The sequence below is a fragment of the Zootermopsis nevadensis genome, unplaced genomic scaffold (genome assembly GCF_977971745.1).
Source record: "Zootermopsis nevadensis isolate Lab colony 2312 unplaced genomic scaffold, Znev_1.0 Znev_ptg000019l, whole genome shotgun sequence".
In the NCBI taxonomy this organism is placed as follows: Eukaryota; Metazoa; Arthropoda; class Insecta; order Blattodea; family Termopsidae; genus Zootermopsis; species Zootermopsis nevadensis.
This window is the reverse complement of record NW_028259151.1, coordinates 6,116,115-6,127,719: the sequence shown is the minus strand read 5'-3', so window position 1 is coordinate 6,127,719 and position 11,605 is coordinate 6,116,115. Positions and strand designations below refer to the sequence as shown.

Here is an 11,605-nt window from a genome sequence, read left to right as displayed (position 1 = left end):
ACGAACCAGTGGCGGACTGTTGTGAACTCAGTGATGAACCTACGGGTGCTATAAAATTTTAGGAATTTTTTGTTTGTGTGAGTGACTGTTGACTACACAGGAAGGACTCGGCTGCAGGGAGTAAGTGAGTATTGAGAAGAGCTGAAATATGAAATTTATTGCAACATGCCCCAGTCCCCCCTTCTCACTTTCTTTTTCGACTTCGCTCCGCACTCCGTAGAAAAGAGATTACAAAGGAATAAGAACTTTCTATTTTCTCCTTTCACGATGAAAAGTTTGTGTTCCTCTTTTGTTTGTAATGTAAAGGGTTAGCCTATTTACGTACAATTCACGAAGTGTTCAGAACGACTTCTGTGTTGTTCTATACAACAAAAAGTTGAACAATCTTGAGGGTTTTTTTACGGGATATAATAAAAGATTCATATTTTTAACATTCGTATTGGTGATACGAGGAGAGTGCTGAGGCGAAGTGTTTCGACAAGAGACGATTATCCTAAATGTATGGGAATGTAAAGTTACGCTAAAAATAACAGCCAGTTTAAAATTTGAAAGATTTCGGTGCATATGTTCTATTCTTACAAACCTTTACTACTATCAGGAACCATAAGTGAATAGAGCTTTTCGGTTAAGAGATTTTGGATTCTGTTCATCGTCTAAATTATAAAACAAAAAAACTGTGACGTTTCGGAAGCTGGATCATGTTGCGGTCTTCAGGTAAAAGGGGAAATAGGACAGAAAGCTTGTCTGTTGAGCCCCTTGGTTGAGCTAGTCTCAGACCTGGTTGAGGCTTCGGATGCACTGTGATTTTGTAAACTGGACGACCGGCGACGTCCAAAAGAACAATTTGACAATCATCGTCAGAAAACGTCAGACTCTGACGATGGACAAAGTCTAGAAACCCAGCAATGTTAATTGTAATACACCATTTTTAGAATCGTTTAGAAGTTTCTACGCTTTATAATACATTAGACACGGTTAATTTTGATGACGATGGCTCACTTCTGACAATCGAAAATGGCGAGCAATTTTGCATGTAAGCAAGTTGTATCGTCTATGTAATTTCATCAGAACCTTTTCAGTGCGCATGGACAGACATTCACTCGTACTTCAACTGGATTGTGAAGATGTGCCACTATTGCAGTAGCGACAGGCAGTCGGGCCGGCTTTTCTTGATAAACGCATACCACGGGAGCAGAGTCTTCTTGGTCCTGCAGCTATCAAATTACCATCGAAGACATCTATCATTCGGGGGCTTGTGTCGCACCTAGAGGACTTTGCCACATGCCAGCGACTTGTTGGCTCTCTCTTACTGAAAATAAACAAGCCGGACCTGCTTGACACTGGAATCCACGTAAGTGAAAGAATATTATAATATTTTCTCAGATTGTTGATGGTGTCTAAACTGGAGGATGATATTAACGTCGTAGCACGAAGAAAGGTGTAAAATGGCTTCAACTGGCTAAGAATTTCGTAAACTCTATGGTTTTCAAAGACGCCACACCATGGACTAAGTTAATTGATCGCGTCAGGCTGTTCCTGGAATTAAGTTTATAAAATTAAAAATAGATTAATTAATGTTCGTACAATAAATAAGCTTCGTTTAGCAAACTATAAACAAATCTCCGTGTTCTAATGTGGTAGAACGCTTCAGAACAACTCACTTTTAATTTTAATATCTATTATATTCTCAATCTTATCAGCGTATGAGATGATAACAAGTAACATATTTTAAATTCTTGAATAATTTTGACATAAATAGTCTCAGTTGGTAATGATTTTTATTTGTCGCAAATGATACAGCGTCCTTGAATAAAATAATGTAATATTTAATAATAAACAATATTTATCATTCTGTAGACTAGCCACTATTTAAATTTTATGAAACCCTTTCATTCAGACTGCCGTACAAATATCGGTTCTGAGAAACATTGTTGTAAGTTGAAAGTGGGGCGCTGGTCTCTATGTCGTTAGAATTGTTGAAGGGCCTTATAGTTTTGTTACAGCAAACACTTGCTATTGTTAACACGTTTTTAAATAATCGGATACTCTGCAGATCTGTCGCTTTGTTGATGGCTATTGCTTAAATACTTAATTTTAGTATTTAAAATTATGTGTTTATATTATTTGGGTTTGTAAGAATGTTATTGAAGGCATAAGGCCTGTGCAGAATTCGTACGGGAGAATCCCGTGCCTATATTTTCATAACACATCAGAGCTATAAAAGCGGACAACTTAAAATAGATTGAACGCCTTCAGGTCATACGCAGCTGCAGCTGATGAAGTAAGTAATTTCGTGGTTCGAACTCCGACTTTAAACGCGATTAATAATAGAGCTTTGCCATTAAGTATGATTCTGAGTTACTTACATAGAATCAATGGGCCCATCCTAAATTTCCAGGCAATTTTAACCAAAAATACAGCGATGCGGCGCGTCTGAGCCAAGTTCGTCCCACGAACTATGATGAATTGTAAACAACATAGAGCGAAGTAAGGTATTGGAGACAGATGGTTTAATGGAGCCAGATATAAGGCCTGTTGAACTAGTCCATTCAAAGAAGTAGCATACCGTAATATTTTTTCTGAGGAATGTATTTCTGCTTTATATAGAAATTACATGTTTCTCGCTCGTGTATTTTTTCTATGCTCAACTAAAATAATTAAATGTTTACTCTTCGTATTAGACGTTTTTATACATTCGTGTTTAATGTTTTTTTAAGATGTTTAACAATCATTTTAAGCCAAATAATTGCCTAAATGACCCAGACTTCTGTTGGTTATAGACCCTAGTGTAAACAAAGTTATACGCGTTTTTGTGCAATTTCTATGTAAGTTATAACGAGAGTGAATTAACTTTAAGAGAACTCTGCGGAATAAATAATATGAGAATATTTATGAATGATAGTCGGGCAGGGAGGTAGCTGTCGAAGCCTGGTTTAATTCTTTGTTACAAAATGCGCTTACAGCCTTCATCTACTCCTTCGTGCAAAGCAGCAGAAACAAGGTTCTCGAAACTTTGTATATGAGATACGCTCGGAGTGAAGGGGGTATCTGACGGACCCCGCCATCCTATGAGTAATGACTTAACCGTAATAAAGCCTCTTGTTTTAGTGGAGTGAAGACCACTGCTTCGTGTGACTTCATATAACTTAGGGATCTCTTAACATAATAGTCCAGAGAATTAGGATTGCCTGGTCTTACAACATTAGCAGACCGTGTATCTCATGTAGTCCTAAAAATAAAGTACGGAAACCTGCTAAATGTAAGCAGAAGTCTCTCGTTAGAAGCTGATAGTTGTTAACGTAGTAATAATATCTCTTACCTTTTATGGAATCAGGTGGTACTTTATTGTATTCAGCTAAACCAATTAAATATAGTCAACAAACTTTAAATTACATTTCAATAATATCAAGTTTAATACCATCTTTCTACTTATTCCTACGTCTCCCTAGTGATCTTATTCTTTAAGGTTTAACTCGTTCGATGCGGCAAATTTTCTCTTGAGTAACTATAGTTCAGTCAGCTAGTCAATTATCACTGACCTTTCAAGAAACTCGAAGGTTCACTGACACAAAATCCCCATTTCACCCCAACCTAAGCCGATCGAATCCAGTCTACAATCTTGCAACAAAATTATAAAGATTCACTGTGACCGCTTCCTTCCCTTTGCTCCTATATGTCCCAAGTACCTATTCATTTCCAATTTTCCGACAAAAATTTTGTATGTATTTCTCATCTCCCATGACAATCTCATGTTCATATCGACCCCATAACCGGATATCCTGACTGAATACTTCCGTGCCTTTCCTCAGTCTGCGCAGACAAATGCTATAACATTACCTTAAATTAGGTCACCACCGTTTCACTCCACATTCTTCCGAACCATCATTTATTAATCGTCCTTCGACGTAATTAATTTGGCCTGGGCTGCTGACAGCCTCGTCAACTAACATTTTTCATGACCTCAAGATTTTCCTATTCAAAATGATTAACAAATTTGCAGTTGCTTTCAAGAATATTCACTCAGGCCATTACCAACTTTGGTAACTCGAAACAATCAGACAACTGATGCGCGTTTGCTCTGTTGTAATCTCTTTGTTTTCAGTTTGTGGATGAAATCTTTCAAGTAACGCAGATAGTAACGAAAGGCGGTTTGCTTTATCAAAACATAACCCTTGATTCTAGTTGCTGGTGCTAGTGGTGTCTTAGGTGTCTTGGGTCGGTGGTATCTGCGTGGTCGGGGTATCTCGCTAGGGATTCCCCAAGTTTACTTCCGCGAAACAAGTGTTGGTCTACATGCTCGGTTTCATAAAACGAAAATAGAATTTGTGAACGACTTTTAAATTAAACTGACTAGTATAAAGTTTTATAAAAATAATATTAGCGTTTCTCGAGTTGTTACGTGCGACAGACAGACAGACAAACATAGTAAGGTAGTAAGTTCATTTTTTATAAATTCTTTTCCCTCAAATATTTGTTCAAAAGTCACACGCTTTTCTGAGATCATTGTGGTAATAGACTCAGATTTATAAGCCTCAGACTATATTAACTGATGATAAGCAATCGTGGCCAATTTTAACACACTAACCCACCATAGAGGTATTAACGTAATTCGTAGTCAGATTAACGAACTCGGATATAAAAATGCCATTATCTTATGCAGTATCGCTTAATAACGCAACGTTCTTGTGATCACATGAAGGAAATGGCAGTGGTGTGTGGGAATAGCCAACCACTAATTGCTAAGGGTGGGACGATGCGTGTTCAGAGGGCAGCCCGTGATAGGGGTAGTGAACTTATGAATTTCCAATGTCGTGTTTATGTGGAGTTACTCCGCGGTAGGCCTATGGGGCTGGCCACTTCTGACAGCTACCATTTATTATGTAAGGAATTAATTTGGCCACACACTCTCTGACTCAAGCTCTTGCATCCAGGCGATAATGGCTCTCAGAAACTACCAAACACATTACTCGGAAAGATACTCACGTCTATTCGATTATGAAGATTCAATTTTAGGTTTATCTCTCTCCTAAATAAGGAGACTAAAAATATGTCCACAGATTATTAAGCAGGAATAAAATATCTACTAAATTTCTCGCTTACTATGATCTATGTTCATATTTGGACAGTCCACAGTCGAATTTCTGCCGACAGACTGTCTTCGAAGAAATAAAATATGGATACGAGGGCAAATGTTTTATTATAATCTAACATTGATTAAAATATTGTTTAACGTGACTCAAGACTGTTAAGTCATTGACATTATTCGTCGTAGCGCTTTTAAGAAAAAAAAATTCCTTCGAAAAGTACAAATGATTTACTTGTGGAAGTTTCTGTACAATTTCTCTCGTATGAAACAGCGGAAACTCTTTCTGAGTGCGATTTTTGAGTCGTTTCGGTGTGAAGTTTGATGAATCGCGGTTGCCATGCAGCGCCATCAGTGGCAGGAATTTGAAGAAATCCTCGTGCACAAAACACAACTAGAAATGTTAGGCACCTTTCAAAGTGTGAAAATATACACGTTACTATAATAGGCAATTCCTTTATTACACGATACCACGGAGGCTATTTGAAGCAGAGAAACATTCGTCACTTGTCAAGTTAGCTAAAGCATTCATTGATTTCTGTGGGTATAACTCCATTCTTATTACACACAGCGACTACAGGTAGCATGCAGTGTTGCGAAATGATTGCCGCTCAAGGCGAGCATGAAGCAGAATCCTTCATGAGAAGCTGATAGCCGCTTAGCTGATCAAGACTTTTCTGCACAATAGGAAACTGGAAAAATTAATTATTATTTTAAAAAGATCCTGCCACTCGACCCTATGCTGAGTCAGGGAAATCAATCCCACATCCTCACACCGTATTTATTTAAGATTCACTTTAATATTATCATCTTATATTACCTCAGTGTACTAGGTTATATCTTCCCTTCAGGTCTTGTGCGTCTCTCGACTCTCCGATGGTATTTATTTATTTATTTATGTGCGTATGTACGTATATATGTAAACAGTCATCTGACTATCTAACGAAACTTTAAAGTTCTTTATGCTGTGAAATAATATGGCAGTTAAAGTCATAATAAAATAATTTCTGTTAATATAATCCCGTATGATGGCAAATGTGACTGTACTAAAGTTTGTCTTGATTTTTAAAATCTAAATGTATGAAACCAAAAAAACTTGGGAAACTTTATTTTTAGGCAACCGTTGAGTAGGATAATACCGTAATTATTCATCACGTGTAGTTAGTATATTAATTGATTTTTCAAATTATATTCACATGGAGATTATTGAGGTGATATTGTTGCGTCATATTGTGATGATTATAATTGTTTATTTTAACCGTCTAATTACAATAAAATATTTTATTAAATATTAAAATATTATTACTATAATTAACATTTAATATTTAAAATATTTAAAATATATTAAAATATATATTAAAATGATGCTCTTTCTATCGAAATGTTCGATTTACAATTAGAGCATCATCATTTTCACGACATGTTTCGGTTTTCAATGAACCATCTTCAGGTGTATAATCGATATAAATTTAAATGTAATATTCTAAATGCAATCCTTCGTCAGATGTCCATTAAATATCGGAAAGTTATCCTCTTCTAGATCAATTGTACTTTGTTATCATATTCAATGGAGATTATTACACAATTAACAGGGAATGGGAGGAGAGGAGTTGAGCCTTTACGTCTCTCCAGAAATACATTTACTTTTGTGATTTAAACAGAGCTACAGTATTTCAGGCCTGCGTTCCTTCGTTGAATAATACTGAAGAGTTCAGAATGGCTCCGCGCTAACAATCTAACTCCAGTTCTGAACAGTACTTTTAAAAACCGACATATTTTACGTTAATTTTAAGGACCTGGTGTCCCATTACTGAATTAAAATAGGTTTTCACTGCTTACGATATGTCAAGGAAAGTACCTGAAACTTCCAGGGAAAAAAATTCAACTTCGGAATAAAATTTTTAAAGTACATGTTGAAATTCTTTTCTTGCCAGTTTATTAAAACTTGACAGAAATCATGGTTCTATACGAGAAACAATAAGCAGTGACATAACTTTTCTTGGCGACTGTACTCACTCATCCTGTTCAGTAGTAAATGGTGTTATCAGTTTATCACACCGTGCCAGACCATTATCCAGGCAAAGCCGTACGATGATAAACTTTCTCTGTTAGCAGATTGCGTGATCTAGCATTGTAATGTATTCTTCAACCTCCTCTGAAGACAGGCGTTGTAGGATGAAGTTCGTTTGAGAACAAAAGCGGTATATGGTTATATAGTGTATGTGTAGCCAATTAAGCAGCTTCTTTAACAAAGGCTAAGTTTATCATATCACCCTCGACCAATCTGCAAGAAACTGTTGTCATGATGTACTTTCAGGCAGTACATATTTCTTCTAATAGGTTATTGACTTAAAATTTGTTTTTTTAACGAGCATCTATTAGACATTTTTCATAAACTAATAACAATTCAAATTTTGAAAACAGTATGATAGAAATTTGAGACCGTATTCTTAACTTCAGTACTTTATAAGTTTTTTCGCGTAATTTGATTTTAACTGAGAACGGACCTACGTGCTTATTTAGAAGGTTATTCAACGTTTTATCAGCGTTATGTTACATTACATTCTGAGGTTATGCAACCCTGAACGATATCTAAGAAGGCAATTATGACTTCTCAGCCGGAAGAGACATTTTGTGACCGTCTGAAGTTATTCTCTGTGAATTACCCGGAGTAGCGGAATAAATTACGAAAATGCCAGTCCGGATGGTGGGTCACGATTCCATGATTCAAATCAATTAGGCTCTATCTATCGAGCAGAGAGCGAAAGACGTAACTACAGATGTTCACAGTTTTCCTAATGACATTTACGCAGCGCTCTTGAATGCATTACAGCGAAGAACTTTTACGTTACTGCGTAAAATATCTTCATATACAGTGTGTCCAACGAGTTCGGGTCACAGGAGAACTCTGTTATAGAGTCTAGCTCCATCACGGCTTTGCAATGGATAAAAGAATTCCAAACTTGTGACTAGAAATACTTGATCCGTAACAAATATTCCCTCTTTACATATTTCAGTATTTTTCCAAATACCTAGATACTCTGTATATATGTATCATCGTATAGGATCTTTCCTCAAAATTCCAACAACGATATCTTGATACGTACGTAGTGTAGCCTGCAATCTTGGCGAATCTTAGATTAACCGCTTCCAAAGTGTGAGCAAATGAACGAGTGCTTTAAAATATTTTAAATGTTTACGAGTTCGATTTCAGAACGTTATAAAATATGAATTTGAGTGTGTAGGGCGAAAGTATCCGTAATTGGTCATTCGGCTGTCGATTAAAATAACCATAGCTCATGGATTTTCCGTTGGAAGATTGTGAATGATGAAACAACACGATAGAACGCAGTCGTAGCCTATTTTAATGTACCATCTCAGCGATTACGTGAAGAGAATTCTATTTCTAGATCAGGCACAAGCAACTTATAAATAGTCTCGGCCAAACCTAGTTTTTATCTTGGTCGCGGGTAATAATAATAATACAGCTCAGGGAAGTTATTACTAGCAAGTTCGTCGAAGTTAATGCAAGTTTAACTATTGACTGGAAATGTAGGTCTTTCTTAACCTAGTCGAAATTTAACTGCCAGAAAATAAAGTATAATTGTTTAAAATATTAGAATCAGAAGTTGCAAATACCTTGATACACATCAAATATATTATAGTCTTAAATTAAATAATTCGTTAAATATTTTAAAACTTCACACTGGCCGGGTAAAACGCGATGGCTCCCGGATTCGGCTCACGGTCCGAGGGTTGCATGCGTAAGTTCTAGACAGTCTACAGCGCTTGGTAGATGATGCAGTCATCATGAGATTTGTCTGCGCTAAGAGAGCGACGGTGGCGAGACGATGTCACATTGCAATATCTGTTGATTGTTAGTGCAGATCATATCAACTTGAAATGCATTTACGTGTTTAGAGATGTGAAGGGTTGAGCACACTACATATAATCATTATTTATTTAGTGTTCTGTCTGACGACAGGTCCATATGAACAGGATCCTTCCATCCTTTTCTCGGACTGGGACCTGTTCATATACGTTCTTGGCAGATGATCCAGAAGTGGTTTGCCATTGCCTTCTTCTGTGTGTGAATACAGACAGAAAATTGATTGCATTTGTCACACTAGCTTCAATACTGGTCTTTTCCTTAACAGTAATTTACAACAGTTCATCTGTAAACATGCATTCAGCCCGACAATACGTGTGCACTAATGATAGATCACGTGACGTTACTTTGAACACGAACTTACCGTCTTGATTTCCGATCCCCGGACCCTAAATATTTATGGTCGTCACGCTAACTCTCGTAACAAAGTCAAAAATATATTCACTTGAAACACATACGTATATAATAACGTCCAGAAATGTTAGTAAGTTATTGGGTACAGAGACCCTAGAAGCTTTACAAAGTAAGCTTTAAAGGAATAAATGTTTCACCTTACACCACTGTTACATTCAGGAACTTTCCTAGTGGTTCATTCCATTTTTTATTATTATTTAAAATAGCACAGTCATGCAAGGGTGATTATTTTACTGCTGCAGATTAAAGTGTTAGCTGCTCTTTGCTGGGACACATAATAGCAACGGCTTTCCCTATTTAATTTCGGGGACTGAGGTCTTTTAAGATTACCGAGTAACACACAATTAATTTTCGCCTAAGTAGAACCGTTTCCCAATATAAGAGCTCCCGTGTGTGCGTGGCTCGCCTACAAGCTCCACGGGATTTGTTTTATAACCAGCGACATGTGCGAGTTTAAACTTGCTGGATGATTATAAATAAATTCATTAATGTCATGGTTAACCCCACGCAACTTCACGTAACATGGCTGTCCGCTGTGAAGGGGGATTACTGATTGGATTAAAATAACGCGTTTGTAGGATCTTGTAAACAATTTGATGAACCTAAGGATACATAACTAACGAGGAATTTTTCGACTAGCTGAGCGACCATTAGATTATCAGGAAGGACTCTGCTCCATGGAATTCATTAATCGCTGCGAAAGTTTTTCTGTTTTGAAATAGGCTGCCATGTCAGAATTATTTCCTGAAAAGGAAATTGGTTGTCGCTCTGGGTTTATCTTGTGGTTATGAGTACGCTAAGACTTGATGATAACAACAAATGCTTGGTTTATATTACCATTAATCACTTCTAAGTTCGGATCTAGTTGAATGAAGTGCCTTGAATTTTATCTTTAACACTGCAACATCAAATTTAATTAAGATTTACTTAAACATTATATCCAGTCTCCAAAATGCTCTCAAAAAGAACGGTAAGAATGTTGAGTTATCTGTTTATTGTACAATATTTATTTAATTTGTATGTAATTTGTATGCAATCGTACGATTAGCAACAAACATGAGCAAATAGTAATTCTATGTACAACTATCGATCACCATAAATTTAAGATTTGGTTCTGGACATTAACTGAACCCATGAGAGAAATGTAAATCCGACTGAGCTGTGTCCTGAATAAAAAAAAACACCCATTTGTCTTTTGAAAGACTTGGTTCAGTTGTCAACCAGACCCTTGTTGTGACAACGGATGCACCACAAACACGTCAACAATCACCCCTCCCCCTTCCACGTTCTTTTTTTCAAATAACAAGTGAAACTGACTGTAAACTAGCATTTACCTGTCCGCTGGGTAACAGACACGTATATGCGGTTAAAGGACTAGAAGCTAGGCAAAATGCAACAGCTTGCAGACGCTTCAAAAGTATAACTGAACTGGTACAGATACAAACTTAACGTAAAGATCTTCAACGTAAATTGTTTTTGTCTTGTAGTATAGAAGTTCAGGTAAATCAAAGCCAGACCCAAATATTCGCCTAAATCCCAAAGAAAGTTCTCTACAGTATATTAATATTATCAAGCTTGCAGACAAATATATTTCTATTAGCTGTCTTCTATATTATAGAAGTTTACGAACATTATACAGGTACCTGCTGCTTCCATCATCAGGGCCCCGAACGGCCTTAATCATTACCATGTTTACAAGAACTTGACACTGGGCTCCATCACTGATCAGAGGAAATCTTTTTCTTAAAGACCACCTCCCCCCCCAACTGCCTGCATGGCGTATAGTGGGATAGCTTTAGTCCTTCCATCTGTGCCTAGGTCTCGCAAGTGGTATCTGTTTACGAATTTCTTATTAAAATTTTGTGTGCGTTTATCATCTCTTCCATTGCGTATCTCACACATTCCATCCTCCTTTATTTGATGTTCAATATTTCATCCCCGTTCAAATATTCTTCCCTGCACCCTACTCTCAAAACGTACTCTCATGAACTTATTAATTTCTTTTAAAATCCGGAGATGGTTAATCATAAGGCCATAGAAGATCTACTTGTCTATGATCAACTACATTCATAAAGAGCCAAGAATCAGCGACGTTAATGATGAAGTTGAAGATTTCTGTCTTCTGGGTTGTTGCGCTGTGTAGTCTGGTCGATGTTTAACAACGTTTCAGAGGTCATACTGCCTCCGTCATCAGGGCGATTAGTATGAAGATTTCTGTC

General features: G+C 36.9%; 1 protein-coding gene across 1 annotated transcript in view; it reads left to right on the top strand.

The window, feature by feature from the left end:
- The first annotated feature begins 594 nt into the window (after positions 1-594).
- The window catches only part of LOC110835650 (segmentation polarity homeobox protein engrailed), a 111,141-nt gene continuing 100,130 nt past the window's right edge, over positions 595-11,605 (top strand). The window contains exon 1 of the transcript XR_015535867.1: positions 595-1,351. The gene's annotated coding sequence lies outside the window, so the exon portion shown is untranslated. The remainder of the gene's footprint in view (positions 1,352-11,605) is intronic.